Source organism: Rhincodon typus, chromosome 25, assembly GCF_021869965.1.
Source record: "Rhincodon typus isolate 14 chromosome 25, sRhiTyp1.1, whole genome shotgun sequence".
NCBI lineage: Eukaryota > Metazoa > Chordata > Chondrichthyes > Orectolobiformes > Rhincodontidae > Rhincodon > Rhincodon typus.
The window spans coordinates 13,923,739-13,940,039 of NC_063356.1; positions in this window are offsets into that span (position 1 = coordinate 13,923,739).

Here is a 16,301-nt window from a genome sequence, read left to right on the forward strand (position 1 = left end):
CTGTCCGTCTTCCCTCCCACCTATCCACCCCTCCCTCCCAACTGACCAACTCCCATCCTAACTCCCTACCTACACCCACCTTTACTGGCTCCATCCCCACTTCCTTGACCCGTCTGTCTTCTCTCCACCTATCTGCTCCTCTATCCACCTTCCATCATCACCTCCCCCTCCCTCTATTTATTTCAGAGTCCCCTTCCCCTCCTCCATTTCTGAAGAAGGGTCCAGACCTGAAACGTCAGCTTTCCTGATCCTCTGATGCTGCCTGGCCTGCTGTGTTCATCTAGCGCTACACCTTGTTATCCTCAGTGAGTGTTTTTCTCCAATACTAAACAGAAAATCACCATAGCCCTACAGCATAGCATAGGGCTGTTTCATCATCAGACAGAGATGACTGGTGATGGTTTAACCTGAGGGTCATCTTGCTTCAGGTGAGGGCGTGAGGTTCAGAAGGAGAGCCCTTCATAGTAATCTCAGCTGGAATGGGAATTGAACCCATACAGTTGGCATTTCTCTGCATTGCAAACCAACCAACAAGCCAAATGAGCTAACCAACCCCTCCTCCAATGCTACCACAACGCAGTACAGAAATTTCTTCTTCACTTGAAGTATTTCTGTACTGCTAAATTCTATTTGAAAAAAGTTGACAGCACACAACTTCTTTTTACACAGTACGGTGACAGAGATATCGAGTTAGTTGTCTCCATTAAGCTTCCTTTTAAATTGAATTTGATTAACAAACAAACCATAATGATTTGAAATGTTAATTATGCTATAAAAATCGTTAAGTGTATAGAGGGTAGGAACTTACTTAAATCTGATACATCTACTATTGCTAGGATTAGATTCACCTGAAACCTGATGACCCAGAGTGTCATTCTCTTCCAGGCCTTGGATCAAAGTCAGGTCACTATTCTCCTGACCTCAAGCCACAAGATTGCAAGGGATAGACAGGAGTAGACCATACAGCCATTGAGCCTGCCCTGCCATTCCATGAGATCACAGCTGATCTTGGGATCAACTTTCCCACCTGCTTCCCATAGCATCTGATTCCCTGAGGGACCAAAGAATTGTTTATCCCAGCCTTAGATATATTCAATAATGGAACACCCACAGCACTGAGAATTCCAAACACTCAAAGCCCTTTGAGTGAAGAAATTCCTCCTTATCTCAGTCCTAATTAATAGAACATAGAATATAGAAATGTACAGCATGGGAACAGGTCCTTTGGCCTACGATGTTGTGCTGGACATGTTGCCAAAGTGAACTAGTTCCTTCTGCCTGCCCTTGGTCCATATCCCTCCATTCCTTGCATATTCATGTGCTTATCTAAAAGTCCTTTATACACCCCTAACTCCACCACCAACTCTGGCAGTGTGCTCAGACTCCTGCTATTCTCTGTGTTAAAAACTTGCCCCTCACATCTCCTTTGAACTTTACTCCCTCACCTTAAATGCATGCCCCTACTTTTAGATGTTTCAACTCTGGGCAAATAATTCTGACTATCAACCGTATTTATGCATCTCATGATTTTATAGACTTATTTCAAGTCTCCCCTCAGCCTCTGCCCCTCCAGAGAAAACAATCTGAGTTTTTCTAGCCTCTCCTTAAAGCTCATACCATCTAATACAGGCAGCATTCTGGTAAACCTCTTCTGAACCCTCTCCAAAGCATCCACTCCCGTCCCTGTAATGTGGCAACGAGAATTGAGCGCAGTACTCTAAGTGTGGCCTAACCAAAGTCTTATAAAGCTGTAACACGGCATCCTGACTCTTGTACTCAACTTCCCAAATAATAAAGGCAAGCGTGCCATGATTGTCTCCTTATCCTGAATCTGTGCCTCCATGTTTTAGATTTCCAAGCAAGTGGAAACAACCTCTACCCTTTCAGGCTCTTTCAGAACGTTGTACATTTCAAAGTAATCACCTCCCATTCGTCTAAATTCCAGAAACTAGGGACCCAATTTACTCTCATCAGGATAACCCTCTCATCACAGAGACCAGGCTAGTGTACCATGACTGTACTGCCTCTAATGCAGATATAATATGGAGACCAAAACTGTACACAGTATTTTGGGTGTCACCTCACAAAAGCCATTCATAGTTGTGGCAAGATTTCTTTACCGCTGTACTCTTGCAACAAAGACCAACGTGTCGCTATGCTGTGGTTGCATGCTACTTTCCTACAAAACAGCAACACTTAAAACTTTTAAAAATGTTTGGCTTTTCCTATGACCAAAGTAAATAACCTCAGACTTTCCCCACATTATACACGTCTGGCTGCTTGCTGCCCATTCACTCAGCCCATCTACATCTCCTTGCACAAAAGCAAAGTTGCTGGAAAAGCTCAGCAGATCTGGCAGCATCTGTGAAGGAGGAAACAGGGTTTCGGGTCTGGTGACCCTTCCACACAGATGCTGCCAGACCTGCTGAGCTTTTCCAGCAACTTTGTTTTTGTTCCTGATTTACAGCATCCGCAGTTCTTTTGGTTTTTATTACATCTCCTTGCAGCTGCTCCAGCTCCTTTTCAAAGCCCATACTTCCGCCTAGTTTAGTATTGTCTGCAAAACCTACCTATAATATTTACTCCCCCTTTCACAGTCTAAATAATATAGATTGTAAATAGCTGAGTCAAAAATGAATACTCATCCTGGACTAGCAACTTTGATTGACATTTCTGATTCCCTTGAGGAAAGCAACAGACCACTGGCTGTCTGGGACTCACCATGATTGACAGCTACATGGATAGAGACCACATGTCTTAGATTTAAGAGCTAGGCAACTCACAGAGTGGCAATGAGTCTTTCTTAGTCACACAGCTGCCTATTCTTTATTACCCTGTTTGTACTTTTAGAGCCTGAACCAGTTTACCTAGACTAAACGGATTTCAAGTCCATGTTTAGAGAGAAATCAAGTTTCATTTGTTTTGTCCTGATTTACCTAAGCTATGTGTATGGGAATACATGATCTCATTGTATCACAATGTATACAGTTTATTCTTGTATTTTCAGGTCCAGTCTCTGTTCCTCATCTCACTGGAGCACTTGTTTAGTCTTCTTTCTGCAAAAACAGAACAATCCAAATGGACCAAGCTATTCTTCAACTAGATATTGTACAGCTAAAGGTACGCTTTGGAATGTAGGGAACATGAGGTCTCTATGCGAAGAAACCAACAGTGAAAAGCTGTTTAGAATGTCTAAAAGTCCAAGAACTGTGACAATATGAGTGAATTTAGTGTCCAACAACTCTTCTCTTTTGGGCCATCTTTGGATCTTGATGTTTATTGTCCTAAAAGTGTAGTTTTCCAGACTCTCACATTTCTTAACCAAACTTAAACACAACTCTTGGCCTAACCAATCAGTGGGCCTCCAGACTTGAACCAGCCCAAACAATTATAGGTGGTGTGTATGCCTTCTGGAAAGCAAATCCCATTTCCCACCTGAAGATTTACATCAAGAATGCACACAGTTCTTTGCAAGTGCAAATTAAAAATGCATCTGTTTAGCAGAATTCTGACATTTACAATTCAATGGCATAATGTTGTAGAGATTATAAAATCTTTATACACCTACTCATTGTGTGAAATGCCACAGGAAATTTGCAGGTAACAATAAAAGTAGAACAAAAACTTATTTTAAAATTACTCATATTCAATGACAGAGGCCTAAACAGGCCAGATAACCATACATTCAGGAGCATAATTGTGTTTGCCAGAAGAAGTATAAAATAAACGCACAAAAACTAAAGTGAAGATTATTAAAGAAATTAAATTCCACGCAACATTCAGTTTTCCTTCAAAGCTAGACATAGCTCATTAATATTTTTGGAAAATGAGACTGCTCACTGAGCTATCTCTTTCTGGATTCAATCTTAATAGAGTCCATAGAGTCACATCAACATTACACTGAACAAGCTGGAGCTATTTCCTCCATAGAAGAAAAAGCTGAGAGATATTTTAAAAACATGAAAGAACTCAGATAGTGTAGATGTAGCAAAGATGTTTCTACTTGTGAGGGAGACAAAGCTAAGCCTCATACATGAAAAAATAGTCACTAAGAAATTCAGGAGAAATGTCTTTACTCTGAGAGTGTTGGAAAATGAAACCTGCTGCCTCAAGAAGAGGTTCAGGCAAAGAGAATTGCGTAGGAGTCAGCAACCTTTATTACCTGAAGAGATTGTTAAAAAACATTCGACTCATGTAAAAACTATTGGGAGCTGCGAGATGTAGCATTTCTGAACCAAAATCTTGGCAATTTGCCAATGTCTCCTGTTAAAACGTATAAATTGCATAGATAGTTAAAAAAATTCAAAATACACCTATGAATTGTTGTGTATTCTGCTTTATTTCAGTAATTATCATTAAAAAATAACTTGAGATGCGTAGAATTACAATTTTAGTTGTTGATTCCCATGGCAAAATAGTCTCTAATAACACATTCAGAATAATTTATCATCTATAACTATACTGAAAACAATAATGCTTGACACTGTAAAGGTATAGTCTATAACCATAGTGTAGCTATACCACTCAAGTAGGTTTATTTAAAGCATCATAATACTGCCATTAAAATGATTTGATTAAACAATGTAGCATAATGATTAACCTTTCATCACCACAATGATAACATGGCTCTTACTTCTCTTGACTATTTTTGTGCTAATACAATCCAATTGGAAAAGATTGGAAGCTGCAAAATTGAATGTTAAAGAGCCACATGCAATGCTTGTATCACAGGTTGCAGACTTGAGGGAAGCTATATAATTACATGAGGGAGGAATAAATAGAGGATATGATGAAAAGTAGACTCTTGCATCATATACTTTATCAGTAGTATTACCTGAGTGACTAAAAGAGTAGAGGAGATGACAGTTTTGTGTAGTGCAATGGGATTTTATGAGAGATGTGTGAAGTCAAGATTTCTTATATTCTTCATTGCACAAAATATAAGCTGTACCATTCAGTGGCAGGGCTGCACAGTCAAAAGAAGTATCTTTGAGGCATCAAACTGTCTGCCCTGAGGTGGACATATTTCAAAGAAATATTTCTGGCTAACAGCCACCAATCAACACCGCAGAAACAGATTACTTGGTCATTTATCATGTTCTTTTTGTGGAACCTCAACGAATTCAAATCAACTATAATGTTCCTACAGTAAAACAGGTTCTCAATTTCAAAAGTGCCAAATTGGTTGGGATGACCTATGGTGATGAAAGGCACTATTTAATTACCTTTTCACAGTGTGGCAGTAATTCTCAGTTGAATTAGGTAGGTAATAAATGGGGCACATTCAGTAACATCTTTGTTATCGCGCCACACTGAAATTAGTCCCCAGGAGAAGGAAGGAGGGGAGTTTGAGACACATTTTTGAAAGCAATTGAAAGTTCACCGAGCTAGAAAGAGGAAGAGGCCAGTGAGCAGCATCCGTATCCCATGAAAGAATTTTTAAAAAAGGTGATTACAAATGGAGCTGTGTGTGTCAATGTAATAAAACAGGTGATCACTAGCAGAGTGTTCCATTGCTTATTGCTCTTCGTATTCACAACCTATATAAATGAATTAATGTCCCTTCTAATCTGCATGACTGTTACAAAAATTGAAAGCTCCAATGCAAGCCAAGCATAAAATGGCTCCATTAAATCACAGTGTTTAAGATATCATGAAATCCCTACAGTGCAGGGAAAGAGGCCATTGAGTCTGCACTGGTCGTCCAAAGATCATCTCATTCAGACCCAGCCCCCCACCCTATTTTTACCATGGCTAATCCACCCAACCTGCACATCTTTGGGCTGTGAGAAGAAGCTGGAGCACCTGGAGGAAACCCACACAGACATGGGGAGAATGTGCAAACTCCACACAGACAGTCACCCAAGGCTGGGATTGAACCTGCATCCTTTGTACTGTGAGGCTGCAGTGCTAACCATTGAGCTATCATGCCAACCCTTGAGTCACTGTGCCACCCATCACTTACGCATACTGCAATAATAATTTGTAGACTTGTTGGAAAAGATTGGAACGAATTGTAAGAAACAAAGCAGTTTAATTGGAAATAACATTGAATATTAGTAACGGTTCACTCAACAGGAGTAGATCAAACAAAATTAAAAAAGAATCTGAAAGCGTTGGAGCTTCCGAGTGTCAAATGACATAAATGTCTCAAATGTAAAGTCATGACAATAGTGATTGGAAATAATCTATGTCAACAGAAACAATATGATTCTGCCAAAGGACACAAAAGAAAAGAGATTATTGTGGGTGGGGAAGGGGGTTCTGAAATAAATAGGGAGAGAGTGGGAGGCGGATAGAAGAGGGATAGAGGAGAGGATAGGTAGAGAGGAAACAAACAGGTCGAAGAGGCGGGGATGGAGCAAGTAAAGGTGAGTGTAGGTAGGGAGTTAGGAAGAGGATAGGTCAGTCCAGGGAGGACGGACAGGTCAAGGGGGCGGGATGAGGTTAGTAGGTAGGAGATGGGGGTGGGGCTTGAGGTGGGAGGAGGGGATAGGTGGGAGGAAGGACAGGTTAGGGAGGCGGGGACGAGCTGGGCTGGTTTTGGGATGCAGTAGGGGGAGGGGAGATTTTGAAGCTTGTGCCAGACGCCAACTCTCCGACACCTCCTCCTACTGCCCCCTCGATCATGACCCCACCCCTGAGCACCAAACCATCATCTCCCAAACCATCCACAACCTCATCACCTCGGGTGACCTCCCACTCATGGCCTCCAACCTCATCGTTCCCCATACCCGCACCGCCCGCTTCTATCTCCTTCCCAAAATCCACAAATGGTCTACCCATTGTCTCCGCCTGCTCCTGCCCCACCGAACTTATCTCCACCTATCTTGACTCCATTTTCTCCCTCTTGGTCCAGGAACTCCCTACCTACATCTGTGACACCACCCACACCCTCCACCTCCTCCAAAACTTCCAATTCCCCGGTCCCCAACACCTCATCTTTACTATGAACGTCCAGTCCCTATACACCTGCATTCCCCATACAGATGGCCTAAAGGCCCTCTGCTTCTTCCTGTCCCGCAGGCCCGACCAGTCCCCCTCCACTGACACCCTCATCCGCTTAGCCAAACTCGTCCTCACCCTCAACAACTTCTCTTTCAATTCCTCCCACTTCCAACAAACAAAGGGGGTGGCCATGGGTACCCGCATGGGCCCAAGCTATGCCTGCCTCTTTGTAGGTTACGTGGAACAATCCCTCTTCCGTACCTACACTGGCCCTAAACCCCACCTCTTCCTCCGTTACATTGATGACTGTATCGGCGCCGCCTCGTGCTCCCACGAGGAGTTCGAACAGTTCATCCACTTCATCAACACCTTCCACCCGAACCTTAAGTTCACCCGGACCATCTCTAACACCTCTCTCACCTTCCTGGACCTCTCTGTCTCCATCTCTGGCAACCACCTAGAAACCGATATCCATTTCAAGCCCACCGACTCCCACAGCTACCTAGAATACACTTCCTCCCACCCACCTTCCTGCAAAAATGCCATCCCCTATTCCCAATTCCTTCGCCTCCGCTGCATCTGCTCCCAGGATCAGGCATTCCATTCCCGTACATCTCAGATGTCCTTGTTTTTCAAGGACCGCAACTTCCCCCCCTCAGTGGTCGAGAACGCCCTTGACCGTATCTCCCGCATTTCCCGCAACTCATCCCTCACGCCCCGTCCCCACAATAACAACCAAGAAAGAATCCTTCTCGTCCTCATGTACCACCCCACCAACCTCCGGATCCAACGCATCATCCTCCGACACTTCCGCCATCTGCAATCTGACCCCACCACCAAAGACATTTTTCCCTCCCCACCCTTATCTGCATTCTGGAGGGACCACTCTCTCCGTGACTCCCTTGTCCGCTCCACACTCCCCTCCAGCCCCACCACACCTGGCACTTTTCCCTGCAACCGCAGGAAGTGCTACACCTGCCCCCACATCTCCTCCCTCACCCCCATCCCAGGCCCCAAGAAGACTTTCCACATCAAGCAGATGTTCACCTGCACATCTGCCAATGCAGTATACTGCATCTGCTGTTCCCGTTGTGGCCTCCTCTACATTGGGGAAACCAAGCAGAGGCTCGGGGACCGCTTTGCAGAACACCTACGCTTGGTTCGCAATAAACAACTGCACCTCCCAGTCGCAAACCATTTCAACTCCCCCTCCCATTCCTCAGACGACATGTCCATCCTGGGCCTCCTGCAGTGCCACAATGATGCCATCCGAAGGTTGCAGGAACAGCAACTCATATTCCGCTTGGGAACCCTGTAGCCCAATGTTATCAATGTGGATTTCACAAGCTTCAAAATCTCCCCTCCCTCTACCGCATCCTAAAACCAGCCCAGCTCGTCCCCGCCACCCTAACCTGTTCTTCCTCCCACCTATCCCCTCCTCCCACCTCAAGCCACACCCCCATTTCCTACTTACTAACCTCATCCCGCCCCCTTGACCTGTCCGTCCTCCCTGGACTGACCTATCTCCTCCCTACCTCCCCACCTACACTCACCTTTACTGGGTCCATCCCGGCCTCTTTGACCTGTCTGTTTCCTCTCCACCTATCTTCTCCTCTATCCATCTTCTATCCGCCTCCCCCTCTCTCCCTATTTATTTCAGAACACCCTTCCCCTCCCCCATTTCTGATGAAGGGTCTAGGCCCGAAACGTTAGCCTTCCTGCTCCTATGATGCTGCTTGGCCTGCTGTGTTCATCCAGCTCTGCACCTTGTTGTCTCGGATTTTCCAGCATCTGCAGTTCCTCCTATCTCTGAGATTATTGTGGGTTTTGGTTAGGTTTCTCACTGCAACTGACAGCAGAGTTTGTAACAAAGAAAAGTAATTGGATTTTAGGACACACAGTAAAATCTTTATTATCTGGTATACTCAGGGAAAGGGTGATGTTAGTTAATCAAAACAATGCCAGTTAACATGAAGTTACTTATTCTGGACACAAGACAAGGTACTACTGTCTTTGAGGGGTTGAAGAGGCATGGAAAGCAGCTGGGTAGTTAAAGGCTCCAGTGCAGCATCAGAGCATCACAATAGAATTGCCCAAACTGAGGACCAGGCTGGCACAACTGACACCTCAACCTTCAGACCTCCTTTAATTACAAAAGTAACAACTGGGATAGTTTTATTTAGACACAAGAGCCGAAACTGACCTGATATTTAGTGATTTCAATGAAAAGCCTAACAACCTCTGCAGATTTACTATCTATCATTATCATTATACATCATATGAACACTGAAAGTGATCAACTTTTAAAAATAAATCAAGCTGTCAGAAATTCAGGCTCCTGGAAAATTCCGACAGTAGAGTGACAGATAACACAAAAGTTTACTGTATAAAGCATAAATCGTAGGAGGTGATAATGAGTCTGTATAGACACTGCTACAAGAACACTTTGAGTGCTGAACTCTATTCTGATCATGAATTCTGCAACAAAGTTATACGCGAAATGTCAGCAGCACAGAAAAGGACCAAACTGATAACTGTTTAAGGCATCTGAATTTGGGAGACAAATTTAAGAGGCTGGGATTTTTTTTTCTTCTGGAGACAGGAAGGCTCAAATTCCCAATGCAATCATGAAAAGTGAACCTGAATACCATGTTGTAGATTCTCACAATCTGCAGAACCTGAGTGCAAGCTTATAAGAGGGAAGACAGATAAAATGATTTGATTTACTTAATTCCATAACTCAGAGAAAGAATTTTGAATTAAGCCACACTTTGTCTCATTCCCAAAATATCCAAATGACATTCACATCCAATTTAAGTAAACATGGCAGGTAAACTGTACACAGTCAAAATGATTCTCATATTATTGATTGATAAGGAATTATAGAATTCTTTTAATAGAATCCCTATAGTGTGGAAGCAGGTCGTTCGGCCCATCTAGTCCACACCAACCTCCCAAAGAGCATCCCACCTGGAAACCCCCATCCCCGACATATCCCTATAACTCTGTACTTCCCATGCATAATCCACCTAGCCTGCACATCCGTGGACACTATGGGAAATTTAGCATGGTCCATCCACCTAACCTGCCTGTCTTTGGACTGTGGGAAGAAATTGGAGCACCCAGAGGAAACCCATGCAGACACAGGGAGAATGTGCAAACTCCACACAGACAGTCACATGAGGCTGGAATTGAACCCCAGTCACTGATGCTGTGAGCCACCATGCTACCCTACATAGCTGTCCACTGGTTGGAAGACATCTTTACTGTTCTTTGAACATGTTTTGCATTGACCAGAATGGAAAGTTAGGGCTTTGGTTTAACTCCATATCTGAAAGATGCTAACACTGCCCTCTTGCACCCTTCAAAACTCAGCTTTGGATATATGGAAGGGACTATCCTGAGAGGCAACACAAACAGGCTGTAGATAAATCTGAAAGAGAAATGAATAGATATTTAAGAGACAATGTTGCTCGTGGGTCTATTGAATGTTGAAAGATTATGCGATGGACTCGGTGACTTTTTTATGCCCCTAATGTTAAGTGAAGGATGACCACTTGAATAATATAAAGTATCTACATCCAAAGCCTTCTGTAGAGGTTGAGATTTTCTGAAGAAGGGTCCCAACTGGAAACGTCAGCTTTCCTGCCCCTCTGATGCTGCCTGGCCTGCTGTGTTCCTTCACATCCACACTGGGTTATCTTGAGATTAAAGCATGCTCTTGATAACACAGCTTTGCATTCCAAATTTATAATTCAATATTCTTTATTGAGTAACCACAGAACTTTAAGGTTCAATATTCTCAGGAACTTTGCATTTCACATATGTCAAATTAAGGTCAACAACGGAAGTGCGATGCGAAGATAAATTACTTTCTGTGGCATTGTAGTAAACTGTGCCAAGCACCAAATTAAAATATATGTAATTAGTTTGTAAGTTGAATCAAGCCTCAATCAGTGTAAGTGAAAAGACTTTATTACAAAATAGTAGCTGTACAAGGTATGGCTTCAGATAAAATAAAAGTAGAATAGAAATCTGTTTCATCCATTGTTTATCATGCCTGTCAGATCTGTTCAAATAGTTTTGTTTTCCACTCTTCAAAATGGTACAACATGGTAAATAAAATCTTGTTACAGTGGGATTGTTTGAACAATAAATCTTCTTTATTGTCACTGAAAATAAACTCTGGCTTTCTTTACCAAATGGGCTAGATCAAATGCTGCCATTATAAACCTGCACAGTGTCAGTGCCCAAAATAGTCCTCTGGCAGAGAGTGCTGTATCTAAATTGTGTTTGAAGCTACCCACAATGAAGTAAAAAATATACCCTCAGAGAAAGTTTTTCACAGGTTGATTCTAGGTTCACATGTGAATATGTGTTCACATTAAAAGTCAAATTTTGCCTCCTGTTCTTGGAGACTGGGTGGGGTGATGCACCAAGAGGACTACTCTTTTTTGCAGACTTGTGGTATGTAGCAAGGAAGTGAATTGTTTGCAATTAATTATTTAAGTAATGCTAAACATATAGATTTATTTTTGTTCTTTTATGGCCATCGCTGAAAAGTCCAGCATATGTTGTCCATCCCTAGTAGTCCTTGGGCTGAGTGGCTTACTACGTCATTTCAGAGGACAGGAGTTAATCATATTGCCATGGGTTTGGAGTTACACCTGATAAGGTTGGCAGAGTACCTTCTATGAAGGACATCAGTGAACCAGAGTGCTTTTTATGACGATTGATGAAAATTGGTCATGGCAATAATTGAGATTAGGGCCTGGATTTTCACAATAGTGGAAAGCCTTTCAATAATTGCAAAAGTGGCAGATAAAGCCAATATTCAGGAATCTTGACCCTGAAGAGAGAACCTATCAAAGAATCATAGAATCCAGTTTCCAGTGCAGAAACACGCCCTTTGGCCCAACAAGTCCACACTGACCCTCAGAGCATCCCACCCAGACCCATCCCCCTTTAATCCGCCCAATCTACACATCCCTGAACACTACGGCAAATTTAGCATGGCCAATCCAGCTAGCCTGCACATCTTTGGACTGTGGGAGGAAACCAGAGCATCAGGAGGAAACCCATGCAAACCCGAGGAGAATGTGCAAACTCCACACAGACAGTCACCTGAGGGTGGAATTGAACCAGGTCTTTGGTGCTGTGAGGCGGCAGTGCTAACCACTGAGCCACCATGCTGCCATTTTTCCAGAGGCGGGAATGGGAATATGTCATAACTTGTATAAATGCAATTCTTGGAGGCAGCTGTCCATAGAAACTAACAACTGCATCCGCTTGTGTCCAATTTTGGTACTACAGGTGACAATGTAAAGGTGCAGATTAGATCTGAGCTTTGTAGATTTGTATAGATTGTCAGGGAACCCTTTGAAGTGACGTTACCTCTTTTGATGTTGTCCCGGAACACTTTTGGAAGAGGTAAGGTGGCCTTTTGGAGAGATCAGGTGCCCTTTGAAATTGTTAAAAATAGCCTTGAATGCGTGTGGAAGTGTGTGTCAAATTAATTAGAACTGTTAAAATTACCTATCAAAATCACTAACCAAATGTGTAAGGGGAACTATCACAAACTCCTGTCAAAAGTGTCAAGAGGAACTGTCAAAAACAGCTGTCAATGGGAGTTGTTAAACTGTCGAATCGTTTTAAAATTTCAAGATAACTATTTGGAATGTTAATAAAATCATTGCTTGCTTTTTTATTCTGACTGTTGGCATAAGCCAGAGGGTTACTATTACTAGATTAATACTGAATGACTGAGTTCACAATCTTCCATTATCACAATTGATGCCTTCATTTCACTTTTTTTTTACTGATAGCTCCAAATTGTTCTGGACTCTTTAAAGCGAAACCATTAATATCAATATTTGATATTATGAGGGAGTTTGTAGTTCAGGAAATTAAATGTACTTCATAAATCAAAGGTTAATAGTGATAAAATCTGAAATAGATACTTAGAACTTCATTTTAATTCATTTTAGTATGGATTTTGAGGTATGCCCACATTGGATATTGGGTGAGTAAGTACAGTAGATGTAAGTGCAAATGGTGTGGTTGGGCGATGGCTTGGTATGAATTGGCACTCAATAGGCATAGAAGATATAATGGTCCATGAGGATGATATAGATGTAAACTTTAGCATTCAGGGAATGAGGGGCTATGGGAGTGACTGAAGGGACACAGGCTGGCATGGAAAGTACAAGATCTAAGGGGTGTTGGTTGGAGGTATAAGCTAGCAGGAGTTGGCGTGAATGAACCATGGGGCATTTAGAAGGCGTGAGGTTAAGGATGAAGAATGGAGGGCTGAGTTTTTTTTTGCAACTGGGACAGAGTGCCAGAGCACTGAGTTGAGCCTTTCCCACAGCCCAGCTTCACACCTGACAATCCCATGACTGCCTCTGAGGGTGGTGGACCTGACATTTTCTGAAAACTCCTCCCCTCAGTCTCATCTCCCACACATAACTCTGCAGCAAAAAAACTTCAACTCTGGGTATTTCTGGGAATTTCCACAACTTAGTGTTCCTGATGCAGCAATGAAAGTTCAGGCCTGAATGTCAGGGATAAATCCAATATGAGTACATATGAGAAGAGAGAATTAATTCAGAGTCAAAGCTAAGCTGTGATTAAATGGATGAAAAGTGTTTCTTTTGAACTGAGGAGATGTAGTTCTTTACTTTGAGAATATATGGGTTGCAGTTCTGGCTTTCAAACACTGCTGAGCTTGCTTTTGAATCCAGAATAAAAGTATGAAAATAAGCCTTTCTTCTAGATATGAAGGTGCTGCAGATAATTGAATTTGCAGTGTCTCAAATCTTTGATTGGTGTCCAAAGCATAAAACAGTCCACGACTGAACAAAGACTATTGAGCTACAGATAACTGATAGAATCTGAAAGAAGAAATGGCAGATTAACAATCATTGACATGTATGAATGATGATGATTTAATGTCATGTGTACTCTACAACAAAGAACACATTAAAATACAGCGAAAAGCTTCAACTGTCACCACAATCTGTCGTCATTTGAATATTTTAATAATAAAAAGAATAAAAAAGATAAAGCTGAAAGAATGCCTACCTTCGTTCCACTGCCTCCACCATGATTCCTGAGTCCTGAGCCCTGAGCCAGCCAACCACTGACATATGCATTGTCACCCTTCCGCTGCCAGTGCTGGACCTGCCACTCTTCAGGTGCCATGTCTTCGTCGCTGGGACCTCTTTGCCAAATGGACCCACATTCACCCTGCAACCATGAGCCCCTGGCTCTGCTGGCAAAACCTGCTCCAGGCCTACCACAACCAGGAGCTGCAAATGAAAGCGTTTGAAATAATGAAGATATTTACCCTCCAAATAGTTGCATTTCAGGCAGGGACACGTTTGCAGAACTGTTAACCAAACATGGCTTTCCTTTGGAAGTTGTTAGAACTGCCGTGCATTTTTGGTGTGTTACTTTTTAGTTGGAATTTTCTCGCAGGGTGATCCTTTTGGATTTTCAATCATTTGACAGTCTCAGTTTTAATCTAGACTGAGCTATGATTGGGAATGAATATATTGCAATAGTGCACTTCCGAGATAACGAAAGTGGGTGTTTTGAATGTAAGTCTACATTTTTGAACTCATCACAGGAATGGGGATTTTAGGGATGAATACTGACTACAGCACGTTGCAGATAAGTGCAGCTATTATTGAAGCTGCCATTGTATAATGTCAAAAAAAAACAAGAGGTGAAATGTGCCAAAAGTAGTGTCACTGTGATTTTTGTTGATGTGAGCCCACGATGCTTCAGTTGTGAGTGAATGTTCTCGTGTCCCCATTATGGTGCAGCACACAAAGTAAAAAACAATTATGTTGCTTTCGACCAATCAACAGGGGGATGCATCATTGCAAATCCATGGAAACTGGTAGAGGAATTTATCTTATTATCAGATTTTGAACTCCTCCACAAACATGAATAGAATGACAGTCAACCTCAGAAGAAACAGTAATTCACCTGTAATGGCAGTGCTTTTTCTATTAATTTTGACAATATTCACAAAAACAGCATTATATTTTTAAAATGAAATGAAAATTATGAAGTTCTTCACCTCCCTCAACCGTATTTTCAATTCTTCCTTCAACAGATTTGTTTTAAACCTTAATTTTGGAGAACCCTAGTAGCCATGACTTACGACCAATTTTAATTCAATAAAAGTGATTAAAAGGCAAGTGCATGAAGATTATACCTGATTGTTCTTGTCAACATTAATTCTGAGCCATGTGAGACAAATACTGGAGGTTGGGGCAGTGGAAGTGTCTGGAATAGGCTGGGATGCTTTCATGAGCCAGAGAGAGGTAAAAACCTGCTCCTCCTTGTTCCAACAAAATAGAAGTTGTTTCCTAGGCCATGTTCTGTGCATGCTCCAGTGGATATTTTGGCAACTTTATTTTCGTCACTTGATAATGTACTATTTTCCCTGGTTACCACTCCTGGTGTCTTGGGGCATTTGCTGCATCTACCCACATGTGGTAGTGGGTACAAGTTTTCTGACACAGTTCACTACCTTGAATCCTTCTTTATCATTGCTTAGGCAATTTAGTGCACAGTGATAGAGGACACACCACCATCAAGTATGTGCCGAAGAGGCACTATCTTTGGAAACAAGTTGGTTTATAGCATGGCAACAATAAGTGCATTTGGCCAGACACAGTTACTAGCAGACTAGAGAGCTAGACACATCTGTTATTTCTGAAAGCTAGAGTATCACTCCTCATTGCCCCCACAGATTGTATGTGATATCAGTAGAATGAGTGAAGCCAGTGGAACATGACCATTAAGCCCTTTCAGAACCATTATAAGGCACCATATGCCATGGCCAGGAGTTTCATACCGGCTTTGGGACCATGGCTGCCAGATCAGCAGAGTTATATCCCAGAGACAGAGACTGGTTGGCTGCCTCTACGTTTGCCATCCTATTAAAGAAGGCAAATAGGCTCTTGATGTCACCAGCCCAATGACAGAGGCAGAGCTGGTGACTCTTGCCAGCCCCACTGGTGGAGGTAGGTTCTCCTGAGGCAGATAGGAGAGCAGGAGTGTCCCTCAAATTGGAGACTCCATCGAAAGCAGAAAAATTAAATGATTATTGTAGAGGGAGAAGGTGGCAGACTACTCAGCTCAAGGGGAAACCGTATGAATTGTTTGCCCCATGATGGAATTGTCTTGAATGCTTGCTGTTTCCTTTTTGGGAGATGGAAGTTCTGACTCTGATGGCTCAGATTATGGCAGAGAGATTGCTGTCATTTAGCTGGGAGGCTCTGGACATATTCTGGAGCTGCCCTGTCATGGGTGATACTGGGAAAATCACCCCAATA